Raw genomic sequence first — 15,566 nt, 5'->3', positions numbered from 1 at the left:
AATACAAATGATCCCTTACCTTGCAGTCTGTTAGTCAGTCAACCAGACAGTCCATAGTCTGTGTGACAGATGAATACAGAAATAAAGCCCAAGAAGAGATTTTTCTGAAAACACTGGCTTGCCTCAGAAGCCTTCCTTTAGCTCCTACTTTCTGCCGGGGCTCTGCTGCTTCGTCTGTCTCACTGCTATCTCTGAAATTCTCCTCACACAGCCTCTTCTTCTCTAATCCTCTCTAAAGGAAGCCAAAACTACTCCAAATGGTTCAACCAGGCACCGACTTCTCAGGCTTTTTCCTTTTCCCTCTTTGTATTATTTTGTTGGCTGGGATCATTAACTTAGTCCCATGAGAACATAAGAGGTAAATAGCCCCCCTCCTTCTTGTGGGAGTCTGTCAATCACATCTGATGATGAGGTGGTGAGGGGGTGCATTTAGTTGCACAGGAGGCACTCCTGATTGGTCACTGAGGAACAGAGGTGCCATGCATGACAAATGGGATGGATGGGCCTGTAGAGATGCTCAGCTGAGGTTACGTGCACATTTATATAAGACGTTTATAAGCTCACTCATTTACATGTCATTTAAAAGAAGAAAAACATGGCAAATGTCGATTTCAGGCAGCTGAATTTATACAAATGTCATTCGTGTTAAACGCGACTACCTAGGTAAACGTTAGGGTCAGTGTTAATAATCACAAAATGTTTTAATGACTATTTGGTACAGTCTGGACACTCAGTGGGGAGACTGGGAAGAGAGCATAAAGCTTCTGTTGCCATGGTGGTGTGGCAAGAGCAACGATGCATCTTGGCACTTGAACCAAATGCCACTCTAATCTTTTCTTTGGCAAACCTTCAGCTCCTCTCTTCACAGCTTGTTTGTCTCTCAGTCAAGCCTGCTGCTGTCTGTCACTCCCCAGTCCCCTCCAGCATTCCATGCCAATCTGAAGTCCGCTGCATTTTGTGAGGAAAATACATTTGTAAAGACACTGTTAGCAGGGCAACGAAATCTGTGAGGGGTCACACTGCTCCCACTGACCGCGACTAAACTCTTAGGCTGACAAGTAAAGAGAAACAATAGACAAATTAAGCACGGCATCCAGTGCGATTCCTTTGCTTGACTCTTTGCACACTTTGTCAACATGGTCATGGATTTGTAAACAGCACAGAACACATCTATTTCCTGTGTAGGACACACAAATACACAAACAGCAGAAACACTATATTCTCACGTCTCTTCTCAGATGTATGTCAGCTCGCCAGTAATTTACAATAGCTAGGAAATCAACATGAAAGTGTTATTGCCACTGCCCAGGGCCATATACCATGCCATATATCACTAAGTTGTCTGGGAAATAATGGTCCCACTTCTTCATACTCTCATTTGTATGCAATAAAATGCCATAAAACCCAGGACATTTGCATGGATAGTCGAGTCATGACGACATTTGAGGCCGGTGCTTTTTAAAGGTGAAAATGTGGGTTTGTTACTCCAGGGTCAATCCAAAGTCACATCCCTCTCTGAACTGTAATAAAAATGAAGTGGAAAAATGTCTGTTTCTGTTTTATCCATTCCAAAAGAACTTGTCTGTCCACATCTCACCTGCTGGAAACCCGACCTAATGCAGGCAAACACACAGAGTATCAGGGGTCCCAAAAAGGTCTAAAAAATGTTTAATTTTGTGCATTCCTGTGCCTAACTGTCAATTTAACTTCAAAATAAATAAAAAAACACTGTGTAAATCTAAAAATGTACCAGCTCTGACAAAGAAGAAATTGTCTGCTCTCTTGAAGCCAATTGATAGGAGCTTGGATTGATCGGAGGTTAGGATGCTGATAAAAACAATGACATTTTTCATTATCATTTGTATAAGTGGCAATCAAGACACTGAAGTTCTTGGTGTTATCCTGGTAAAATTGCTTCCAGAAAATATGTTGCATTATACTGTACATATATCCCCTTATCAATAAGTAACAGCATTGTCGAAATTATTATTCAAAACAAATGAATATTCATCTCCATTAAACAAGGCTATTTGCTGCCTGAAGCCATTCTCTCGGTACCAGTTGGCACATCAAGCTGTATTAATTGGGAAAAGACCTGCAAAGGGCCAGGAAAGCCCCCCTGAAGGAGCTGATAAGAAGTTGGCACAAAATGAGCTGTGAAATATGATGTTACATAAACTCTGATCCACATGGGTAAAACAGAAAGAGGATTTGTCAAAGGGAATGAAGCTAGCACACAAGCTACGTCATCATGCTGCAAGGTTATGTGTCACCTTGGTGCTTAGTTATTAGCAGGTGCAAACTCCTTTTGCACTGAACAAAGAGATCCTGAAATGTATGTCTACATTATGAAGAACAAACAGTAGAAATATTTTCCGACTGGACAACCACACATACCTGATTAGCAGAATGACAGTCACATAACTTCACTAGAATTGTGCCCTTAAGCAAATCATTGTAACTTTTCAATTACCATCTGAGATTCAGCAGCCCAAAAAATAAGCATTTAGCCTGACTTACTGTATGTGCTATGGTCCAGGATGGTCTTCTAAAATGCGTCAAGAAGATGCAACTCCCACTGAAGGCTCAGCTCTCTATTTCAAAAGCACATGGATGAGACTAAACAAAACATACAGTAGCATCCTGGCTTGTCTCTTTCCACACTCCCTCCCTAATTTTCAGAGCTCCCCACCCTGCCACAGCCATATGCTCATGCAAGCGTAAAACGTGCCAAGGAAGCGTCACTTCCACTAGGTCATTTCATGGATACTGTTTTCATTAATGCTCGGGCCCAGCAAACCCCCCAGTCCTCACTGGGGTTGTGCTCTTGCCCCTGGCCCCCACCCTCTCAGCAATAAGACAAAGAGGTACCAAATGGAGAGACAAAGGGGGGCGCATAAACCTTGGGGACTACATTTTGATGAGTTTCCGACTGCACAACCAAGCACCGAACAGATGGGATCAGTCTCCAGGGCTCTGCTGCATTGTTGCATTTAATACACAGCTCTATACATCCTCACAATAAATGCTTTATTTTGCTGCTCACTAAACACTCATCAGATTGTGAGCCACACACATGTGAAGAGGGAAGACACAACAAAAACATCTTTATCATGACATGTTTGCCATTAAGCCCCCAGAAACTACAATAATTAAAGTCTGAGTGCACATGCCTAATTGACTTAGCACATGTTTTGCCATTAAGACTGTCTTTTTTTCGAGTGAGAGCATTTATCTAAGCAGCAATACTAACTAGGCCAGTCCAAAACAGCCACTCCTTATTTTGGCAATAAACAATAAGATGAAAGTGAAGCCTGCCCTCATCATGGCAAAGGTTCAAGATTTTAATTGCTTTCCTCCCCAGGGCATATGGACCATAACTAAGCAACGCACAATCAATCTGAACATCAACCAAATAAATGAGCATGTTACGACCAAGCCAATTAACACTTGCTGCAATTTATCTCTAATATTCAACAGAGGTGTTGCTTGATTCAATTTAAGTTAGTATCCTACAGAAGATCAACCACTCTTAATTGTTACAGCTATTCTTCACGGTCATCATGGGTACACACTGAAGTGCACAAAATACACAACACATCAGCCAGTGTCTATATGTTATTGTGTTTTAATGATTAGCTGGCAGATCATATAGGATTAATGTGTACATTGACCTGGAATTAATACTGTTCTCTGAGCATATGCTATAGCTTTATTGATGCTGTGTCCATGGTTTTGTTAGCCCAACATTGTTATTCCAATTTTTCTCTCCGACACACGAGCGAACAAATAAAAACTGTGATCCTGACAGTTGTGGTTAAATTCATCATAAAATACTCATACACATGTGAAGATAAATTGAGAACGCACAAGGATTCCCTGGGTAACAGAAAACTTAAGGAGTCATGAATAAATTACACTGCAATGTTTAATTTACTGTATAAAGATGTAGTACCGGTCTGCTTTCATGAAAAGATAAACTGGACAGAAAAAAAGTGAAGGCCAAAGGAAGCAGTCATTCATCATTCACCAAAAAAACAGTTGCTCTGAGGTGTCTGTCTGACTGGTTCTCATTGAAATGAAATATGTGACAGAGGTTTGGAAAAGTAAGGTAATCTTTTATGTTTTGTCCACACCACAACTTCATAGCCTGAAAGTCTTGGCTTTTATTTTTTCCTGAAAAAAAAACAAAACAAGGATCCTTTTGAAAGGGTGCGGTGAGCGCCTGCTACATTCTTTGCTGCTTGGAGAAGTCTGTAATTGCTTCCAGCTTCTGAGGGATCCGCTGTAGGAAACTGGTGTCACGTCTTTATCAAGAATCCTCCTTCCACAACACTAAACTTCTTATCAGAGATGGTGCTAGAGAAGCACTCATCCACTTTTCCATCTACTCTGACCAACACCAAGACCCAGATATACAGTATGGTCTTTTTGACCAGCAGCAGCAGCATTTTAACGGGGAAAATTGCAACTTTTACTCAGAGGTTTAAGACCTATACTGTTTCTCTTTTTTGCAGCAAGAGAAACTGAGGCACTATACAGTACTCTCAGACCTCCTACACCAAGATTTGCTGGAGGAGGTCTGAACATCTGTTGTGGTGTGCCGTGTTCATGTGTCCAAAGAGACTGTCAGAGCCAAAGGCAGAAGCCAGCTGTTGGGATCTGGGTCGGCTGCATAGGGATGTTTTCAAAACACTATCTGCTCAGGATAAGCTACTTTTGACAGTGCTGTCACTGTTGCAGTTAGTGCTGATAACCATTTCTTTAAAAAAAATCACATAGATGTAAAAGGTCAGCTGAGTTTCAGATTTCCCTGAAGGTTAAAAGATCAGTTTTCTGCTATTGCTAAGAACCTTGGCTTATTTTAATCCAACAAAATATCCTCACATACACTGACAAGACAAGAAAACATTCTTCCAAGAACCTGGAGGACACATTCCTCAGTCTTGGCCTCAGCAGCACATTCTCCTGTGTTTAAAATGGATTAAACATTTGCTTCTCCTGCAGAGGGATCGTTGATAAAAGAATATCCTTCAGCTGCAGAGTGTGGTGAGTCCACACACATACACACACACGCACACACACACACACACACACACACACACACACACACACACACACACACACACACACACACACACACACACACACACACACATGCAGGCACTCCATTTCCATTCACAGTTATTGGTTCTGACAGTGAGACTGAACTAGCAACGGCACTCATCCTGTCACAACAACCAGGCCCAGAGAACTCACAGCTGTTGATGGAGTTGGCACTTCTGACCCGATGGAGATGGAAGTTGTGTTTATCATTTGCAACCAAGACCAAGGAAACTGAGCTATGTATTTAGATTTTTTTTTAAAAAGATTAATTAAATCAACAGACATCCAAAGCACTCACTCTGTCTTCCCTGGCCAATGTATAATTTGAAAAAGGATAGCTGAGTGAATCTAATTCATGCACAACAGACTGATACCAAGAAAGAGTACTTTAGTTTTGGTCTTAAAAAAGGAAAAGAGGGGGTTTGAGACCAACAGCAGAACCAGATGCTGCGAGAAAGCACTGAAAACCAAAATTATTTCACCAGTTTTCCCCTCCACAGTTATTGCTGGGTTGGTTATTGGCACAATAATAAATTCTGCTATTTCTTAGAACAACAAAGCATGGCTTAGATCTCACCAAGACAACAACGAGGAGGACACAGAGCAGGTCATTGAAAATCATTGAAAAAGTATCTTGTGAAAATACACAAAAGTGAAAATCTTGGACAAAGAAAGTATAGGAACAAATTGTTCCCTGTGAACAGGAAATGCTCTATTTTTCGCCAGTTCAACAATTTGCCAAGCAGTTGTTTTATGTGGAGGCTGATATCTCATATTCATCTGTCAGCAGATGTGATGTACAGTATGTGCAAGCAAAGCTGAACTTGTTTTAAGGACAACATAGCTAGTTCGCCCTATACATTAACTTTTATTCTAACTTTACACAAACACTCATTTATGTGTTATGCATAAAGTGCAAAGCTTCTTCCAAGCCTGGTTGTGCACTCCTGTGCATCAAGGGATGTGTGGATCTAAATGTTTATGTAGGCTGTGTACACTGCAGTATGTTGATTTCCATAAATTAGCATCAAAGTATATCCATGTTATAAAAAGAGAAAATATTTTTGAAGACGACTTCTACTGTGGTTGAGACTGCATTAGCATTTATGCCACAGTTACTTTTTCTGACTCAATACAAAATGTATATGTGTAGCCTCAATCATCCCACTGAACAGCCTGGGATTGGGTTAACTACTGTTTAACCTGATAGAGATCACATTTAAGACCTACCACTAATTACATGTTACTCCCTTAACCCAATGTCACTACCTCAAATGTTTCTTTATCGGATCTTACCTGCTTCCCCATGGTTGTGGATGCAATTTTTTCTCCCTGGTGAATACTAGGCTAATACTGAATGTGACTGGTACTTTCCCTGTGGGAAAAGAGACAGGAGACAGGAGGTTGAAGGTGTTTCGTCTGCCTGTACACTCCCCTTCATTGGGGTGTGTACACACACATACCTCACTGACACGCGCTGCCTCTCATCTGCTCTACAGGTTTACACAAGAACATGGAAAGCTCCTGAGATGAATGCTTAACCCTTTCATGAGCTGGCACTGAATGATAATGTTACAGGAAGATGATCATAATCCCTGAAAATCAACCAATGATAGAGGGATCTCACTTTTTGGGCACCAGTATCATTGGCACAGGCAACGGGCAGTTAATGACTAGGTATCCACATTTCATGCAGGAATATACTTGGACATCACAGACAGGTAAGGGGAAAAAAGTGTGTCTAATGGTGGTCTTTGTAGTGATATGTTGCAAGTCAGCATCAGATACAGTAATGGGAATAAAGGGCATTTCTTCATCGCCATGGGCAGCTCCATTGAGTTAGCAAGCAGAGAATAATAAGGCTCGAGCTTAAGAATCCCCAGCAGCCAGCAGGCAGAAAGCTGCAAAGAAAAAAATCTTGCCATTAAGAATGAGAGAATTGGTTTTCTCCACCCTAATGAGAATTCATCCTGTGAGATAGATGAGTCAGTCTGAAAACAGAATCCCACACTTGCAATAATGAGATCATATTTGAGGAATTGGGTGTACATCCTTCAAGTGGAAAAAAGACAAGGTTACCAAAATTTCAGCTAGACCTAATTTTACCTTGAGAATTGTACCCATTTCAACTCTTAATAAAGGAAATTAATATACATGAACATTCATAGTAATGAAACAGTTCTGAATAGAACATTGTTAAGTGGATGAAAATGGAAAGACAACTTTGATATTTTTAAATCATTACTAGTGGGGCACCATCTTTAAAACCAGGGTCCAGCCAACCACACACTAGAAGCAAAAATAAAATGTGATAATGATGACACTATCTAGAAAGAAACCACAGCACTGTGGCTCTTTATGCCCATACATACTCTTTTAGATCTGAGACACAGCAGTTTGAATACAATGATGTAAAATTAGCTTTTGCATCATGCAACAACTCTTTGGTAAACTCTCTACTTCTGCTAATTACAGTGACTTGGTACAAACAGTGTTATAATCCGGTTAATTTGAAAACAGAGGTCAGGCTACTATGTTGCCCTAAAAAGATATGAAAGAGGATAATCATACTTCATACAAAAGCATACTATAGTGGTTCAAATCAACATCATCTGAACAAGAACTATTTTGTCTTAAAAAGTAACTTATGGCTGTGTAACAAGTGTAATATGAGGTGTGGTGTTCCCCAAGGCTCAATTCTTGTCCCTCTTGTATTTAACATTTACATGCTTCAATTAGGCCACATTGTACAAACAATAACATCAACTATTATTACTTCAGTGCATACACATAGATGTACCATGATCTGTCACCAAATGAATAAAGTATCCTAGTTTCTCTCTGCAAGGGCATTGAACAAATAAGTGATTGAATGTGCCTGAACTTTCTTCAGCTAGATGCAGACAAAACTTAAAAGGTTGAGGGTCCGCACTCATTTTGACCCTGTTTCTGAAAACCAAAAAAGTCTTAAAAGTTGGTGTAATCCCAAAGTTAACTTTACCATCCACATCAGATCAATATTTAAGTTTGCCATCTTCTACCATCTTAAAACATCAAGAATCAGAGGTTTGATGCCCAGGCAGCATTTAGACAAAGTAATCCATGCTTTCACCTCCAGCAGGTTAGATTACTAATGGTCTTTTCTCATTTCTTCCAAAAATGTTGCTGGAGTCCTAACAATGACCAAGAAAACTGAACAGGTCATACCAGCTCTCAGGTCTCTGCACTCTGTCAGAGAATAGAGTTTAAAGTACTGCTGCACCTCTATAAATATCTGAATGGCTTAGTACCAAAATACATATCTGGTCAGGTCGTCAGGCAGAAGACTGCTAACTAGCGCAACCTAAACAAATACGAATGCAGCACTTAGCTACTATGCACCACAGAGCTGAAACAAACTTCAGAGGATATTAGACTTGCTTTGACTTTGTCTGGGTTAAAAACTGTTATCCACTGCCTTTCAATGCAATGCTAAATACTCCTCATTAACTATCTTGCCCCTACATCTTAACCTATCCTGTATTTCTATTTCTGATCATCTTACTTAGTATTTCTTTTAAGATTTTCTATTTATTTTCATTTGTGTATTAAATGTTTCATGTTATTTTTCATTTTGAATAGTTCAATGCATTATGTAAAGCACCTTGAATTGCCCTTGTGACTTCTTCACAGTGTAGCCTCTTTTGTTCCTCGTGTGGTGTCCTTGACCATCACTTGAGAGATTTTCTGGATTCTTGCCATGTTATCGAGTAATATAGTCAGGGTAAGGAGCCAGGAAAAAAACTCTTGCAGGTAAATACAGAGGAATACCTTTAAGTTCTTCATGAGATACACCACTCATAGAAAGGTTAATGTATTTGTTACCTTCACCCCAGTGTCAAAACAGTCCTAATGGTGGTGCTCATAGATTGGGTGTGTTACTGTGAAGGAAACCTTAAACCTTGTGATAGTGGATGACAGAGCAGAGTAAACCATGCTGGTAACAACTGAGGCAAGTACTTATATGTACAAGACAGCTTATTACCTTATGCTGAAGACAGTTCATTAAGGAAACCAATCCTAAAATGGTACTGAAGACTAGTTCAACATTACCTCAGTCTCAAACACTGACAAAGGATTTGTCTTGTCTGTACAGCTGTTTGGCTGAGGAGAGGACATTGGACTCACACTGGACTCTTGCTGTAAAGAAAGGTTTGAGACAGCTGGATTTTCACTTTTGGATCATCTGTCTGATGATAATTATACTGTAAAGATGTTTTCCTGACTTTGTGCTTTTGAGACTGTTGTGTAGGCAAGTAACCAGAGATTACTAGGTGGAGTTGGCCAAGAAAAGTTGACGATGATGACTCATGGACAATATGCTTACACAACACAGGAGATCTTTAATTTAAGAAAATGGAGACTGTTAATCTGAGCGATCAAGACAGTTCATTAACAAAGCTGAATAAAGAGTGGAATTCAATGAAGTGGATATATTTACTGCTTTCTCCCGAAGTGCCTCAAAAGTTTGTTCTAAATCTAAATTCAGCCAGTTAATTTGATCTATTTCCTCATTCATTGCTGCCAGCTCCTGATTCTCATTACTCAACCTTCCTGTAAAAAAAGTGAAAATTATGAGAGGTGCCAAGGTTGCTGGGCTGTAGTCCAAACTCCTCAAGTTGAAACTTTTAGTCTGAAACAAACAAGTTTCAATCTTGCTCCATCTTCCCGAAAGTCTGAGGGTTGGGGAGTAGTCATTGGAGCTTCACGATAATAACAAAATATTTTAAATGAGTCTGGTGTCCACTCGTTGAACTGATTTGATCTGGCTTTGAAGTAGAAGTAGAGTACTTTCATCTAGAGTACTTAATTGTTACTGGCTCCATGAATAACAATCATGTCTAGTAGGACAGATCAACTGGATTTAAAGTCTTAGTTCCATTATTTTAACTCGATGAACATTCATACAGTCTAAATTACTGAAGGATAAAAATGGTTTACCAAAGTTGAAATTTCAGGGCTCCAGCTACAAACCAGGAAGCCCAGTTGAAAAAAGTTTGAGGATAAGAGGGATCATAATCCTGTCAAGGTGGGATCATTTTATTATTCCTCTCAGCATAAAGGAGTTTGATTACTTCAGCAAATTTCCAGTAATGCTAACCGCAAACATCAACCTGAGCATACATCTGATCTGAATCTGATCTGAACATGTTTGGGTGTGCAGAGATTTGAAACATTTACTATAGATGTGCATGATCAAAACATCTACCACGGAGCATCAAAAGTATGTAGTCAAGAGTTTTATTATTAGGCTGATTCTCTCTCCACTCAGTGAATGAGATTTTGTTTTATTTTATTTCATGCAGACATTATTCAGAATTGAGGCTGCAACTGCTGGGATCAATCAAACCATGGAGCATTTTCATATAATTTATTGTGAAGATCACAACAAATGTACTTCTGAAGAGATTGTTGGCCTTCTGGAAACAAAAGAACATAAAGAAAACTTCAGAAAGATTCCAGAGGCCACAGTGCCGTTCACCACTCACTTATAAATCTGAAGCATGTTCTTAATTCTAAATAAACTAATTTCATGCTTTTGCTCAGTAAATCAATTCATCAAAACACTTGGTGATTTGTTGATTATTTATACAAACCACTTGACACCGTGTAATGTTTGTGCTATTCACCATTTTGCTCCAAGGTTTGGCCTTCTCTGTAAGAAACACTATCTGTTTTTCATTAATACACTGCCTTCATACTTGAACTCTTTGTGACATTGGAATGTCATTATCCATTAACTGCTGCTCAATAGCAGGTTACACTTGATAAACCTCATATCCTGTTTGTTACATGTGGAATTTACCTCATACGACTTTAAAATTGGATTGTATTATGCACAAACATTTTTATACACTTGGTTATGTCAAGTACTTTTTCAATGGAAAACTGCATAATTGCCTTTAATTATTGTTTGTTGTTCGCTCTTCATTTACAAGAAGTTTAATTACCACATTAAAATCCTTTAAATGACATGAACTCTTTCTACCACATTAAAAATAGCAAGACACCTGAATATGCAAATATTTTTCATTTCAGACGTTTAGCTGCTGGGTACAAGATGTCTACTTTCCCTTAAAGTCCATTCTCACTTTATGTGTACTGGAGGCTTCACATTTCCACATCACACTTGTGTGAGTTGAATATTAAACCATGACTGGTTTCCAAAACCAGTTGTGATTTTCAATCAGTGCAGAAAGACTTTCCTCCTTCAGCAGATAAATGTGAAAACAGGCTTCCACTGTCAAACTCTGCACATATATCATTGTGCACAGTGAAGCTCAAAAATCCAACTGTGGGAACAGGAAAAGTTTTTTTTACTGGAGGGGGGCTTTAAGTTTGAGGCAGCATATTATTGGAACCTGCTAAATCAGCATGGTTCTAAACACATATCTGGACCAAAGGGAATAAAGACGAAACCAAATTGCTAGAAGGACAAATCTGCCAGGAGGAAATTGGAGGACACAGCAGGGAGAAGGTTCGGAGTGAACTTCTACTGCAACTGCTGCTTGCTGTCTTCTTCAGGACAATAGTGTGAAATCGTAAAGGTGCTGATTAAAGCCTTTCTTCTTTCATGGTTACACAGCCATTTTACCGTGTGTTTGCATTTCAAGTCTTAAAACGGTTTCGTTTTTGAAGTTGCTCTATGATAATTACCCAGGTTGATCCTCTGCTTAATTATTAACTGCCTGCATTTTCTTTGATGCATAAAAAAGCATGATTATATGTTTGAAACCTGATTTAACGCTATGTGTCTCCTACAGCCTCTAAGGAGCAGCTTCTCCTGCAGTCACTGTACATAGAGGAATAACATGGAATTTTAACGAACCTTGCCTAAACAACTTTAATATTGTCTAGTAATAACCACTTGTATGTTGTTACAAAATACTTTATATACACAAAATACAACCGAGAAAATTCACTGTCTTTGTTACACATATTCACTTACACATCGTACACATATGTCACAGTACACCCAGAACTAACACACAAAATGATAAGAAATCAGATGTAATCAGTGTTTAATAACAGCTGCCCTATAAAACAAGTTCAATAACAACAGGTTCTTGAGGAAAACATCTGGAGTGGATGTGGTTGTATCTTATGTTGCATGGGAGTTGGCCACATAATTCTCTCTTTGTTGCGCAAGTTTGAAGGCTGAACAAAACGGCCTGTTGCAAACTGCCTTTTGGTGGCTGTCCTGGAGTGTGTTGCTAACACAATTTAAACAGTGAATCATTCACTGCCCAGCCTGCCAAAGAACTGACATATTAAGGTTGCCCCAACTTGATCCCCTGTGCCTCCCGACACACAGTCTGCATCCCAACTGAACTGCTGTGCTGTATTATGTGAACTTGAGAGAGAAACGTTTTTGGCAATATGCATACTAAAAGCCACGGTGCAGTGTATTTGGGATAGCATAACCACAAGTGTCCCACACACATTCTGAACTCCCACATGAACACAGAACACAAACATGAACAGATTCAACATGTATTCCACCTTTTTCTGGGTATGTGGTCTGTGTTTCAAAAAGACTAATATTAATCAAACCTCTTCTCTGAGGCAGAACAGATGTGGGTGAATGAAATGAGATTTTGTGTATTGCTGCACTCCAACAGCTCGGCTATTGCTTCACTGCTTCCCTTAGATTATAGAAAAACGAGAGAGAGGTGAAAATATTTCTCCAGCCTGATAATTTTACACAAATTAGGCTCAAATTAAAAATTAAAGAAATCTAACTAAAGAAAGAAACATTACTTCAAACACGTCCCTTCAAAAAAGATGAGAGCGTTGCTCAGAATCTAAATCCAAATTACTTAAACTTGTCTTATCAGTGAAACTTGGTATCTAAAAACTTCCCATTTTGTTCATAAAGTGTTGAGCTGGACTAAACTGAGAGGATTAATGCAATCACTGCTAATCCTTTAATCTTGAACTTTTTTCTCTTGAAATGCACTTCATTATCCAGTCATGACCATGACTCCTATAAGCCAATCTTATTGACATTTGGGTCCTGTGTCACTCTCTTGCATTCACTGCTATAGACTATTGCACTGCATATTTTTAGAATGATGGACATTGTGTTGATTAATGTATTAGCATGATAGCATTCTACTCATTAATTACTGCCACATACTGCTAGGTGTCATATACCAAAGGCTTCTGAAATAAATGTTCAGACACAGTGGAATAATAAATCAGCACAAAACAGCTACTTGTCTCAACTTTTGAAGCTGAAAATTAATTCAGCACATTAACTTAATATTGATGCCAGAGTGATTGATGGCAAGACTTATTTAACTTCACAATCACCGATTTTTTATTTTAAAGTTACATTTCAAAACATCAACAGTAAGCTCAGAAGATAAATGTCTGATTTAGGCTCAGTCTTGGGTGCTGTAATAAAATCAGGGAGTAAATCTGCACTTAAGATGTGTGAAGAGCACTTCAGTATGCAGCAGCATGTTAAGTAGTCACGTTGCTATCTGAAACTACTGAATGGACTGAGGCTGAGAAGCATTCGGTTCAAAGTGCTATGTACCATAACCAACACCTTAATGAGCTCCGCTGCGCTGCCTTTTGGCTGTGCAGAGATGTGTGTATCAGTCTTAACCTTGAAACAACATGGCCAGGACTCTCTTGTTACTGGACATTCAGTCTCATTTTGGTTGTGACCTTCCTCTATCCTCCCTGCAGCTGCTCCTGATGCCAGTAAGCGGACCCAGACAGGATGGACCCCCTGTTGGGAACAGTTGCAGCTCTCTGCCAAAGGATCAACGCACATCCATCAGTGCTGTGAAGATAAGATGTGAAACTAAATACTTGATGTTGAACATTTGCTTAAAGGAGGCAGGTCTCAAATGAAGGAATAAAGGCACAGCCAGCCTGTTAGTGGTCAGAACACTGAATGGGATAGTGTGATGGCAGACTGCTCTGTTTTGGAGTGAAGAAACAAAAGGCAAATGACTGTGGAGTCTCTATAAAACACATCCAGACATCCTGTTCTGTCTCTTTGGTCTTAGTCAGTTGGCTCAAACAGAGGTGGAGTCAGATTTGGCTTAGAAAGCTTAACAACCAGTCTCAGTGTTGAGGAAATCCCCAATAGCTTTGCATAACAAGGAAAGAGTTCAGTTTCAAGGCGAGGAATTTTACTGTCAAACTTTAATCAATCAATCAATCAATCAATTTTATAATCCAGTTTATTAAATTGTGCAATTTCAGTCATCTGAATCAATTCCATCACTTTCATACTGTACTATCATCAAATAAACATTCCCACATTCTTATAAACTTTCTATAATCAATACCAGATTTCAATGGCAGCTACTTTCTGCATCATTGCATACTTTTGGTGAATACTACAATTGCAGTACTTTAAAAGTTTAGTTGTTGTTAAATGTGACCCTACTGTATCTCAGTAGTATCTCAGCTCAACTCAGAACTCTTGTTTTTGTTCACATAAAGCAAGATTAATGTTGGTAAAGCAGGGTAACAGTAGCAATGAACTTTAAGAATACATCTTTAAAAAAATATTAGCCACCATACAATTCACAAAATGAAAATGGAACTTCTACCAGCTATTCAATGTTCAAGGTTTACAGTTTGAGGAAACAAGAACATGTCCAACCATTTCCTTATCTTATGCTTCCCTCTTGTGGCCAAACCAGGTAACTGTTTCATTGTTTTCTGAACTACAGATGAGAAATTAACATGCACTAGGCAGCATAATCTGTACTGCCCAACTACAATTAGGCAACCATCTGATTTTCACTTCATGCTGATTAATGTATGAATTCTTAAGTGAAAGGGTCTGGTTCTATTAGTATATTGCATCAGAACACACTCATAGGAATTTAATATGCACACTGCTGGCTTTTCCATTCATCCTAAATTCTTTCTTAATTTGCTGGTAATAAACTTAATTTCTATTATTATCAGAATCACATGTAATAGCAACAGAAAACCTTGTAAAAATCAGTGTTGATGTACTTAGCAGTAATTAATGCAATGGTAAATGTATATAAAGGAAATAAAAGCATAGACAGGGCCTAGCAAACTCAACCACCCAGTAGGATACAACAGAAACACACAGAGACCCTAATAACTCTTGATTCTATATAAGTGACTTATGCTTATACAACTACAATTAACTTATACTTAAGCTTCCTTTGATGTAATGTAGCACACATACAGTATTTTTATGTGATGTTATAACATTTTATCTACAGTCTCCTGTTTTAAACTCAAGGTACTGAATTTCAGATAGATATTGAATTTTATTTGAACTAAAGATACAAATAACTGCATGGCTTATACCACTATGCATGTAAGTACAACTTTACAGCTCAACTAACTTTTTGTTTCAGCTTAGATTCAGTTTTGCTTTCTAGATAGTAAGTGTCTCATGACGCACCATA

This window comes from Scomber scombrus, chromosome 13 (assembly GCF_963691925.1).
Source record: "Scomber scombrus chromosome 13, fScoSco1.1, whole genome shotgun sequence".
Lineage (NCBI taxonomy): Eukaryota > Metazoa > Chordata > Actinopteri > Scombriformes > Scombridae > Scomber > Scomber scombrus.
This window is presented reverse-complemented; position numbering follows the sequence as displayed.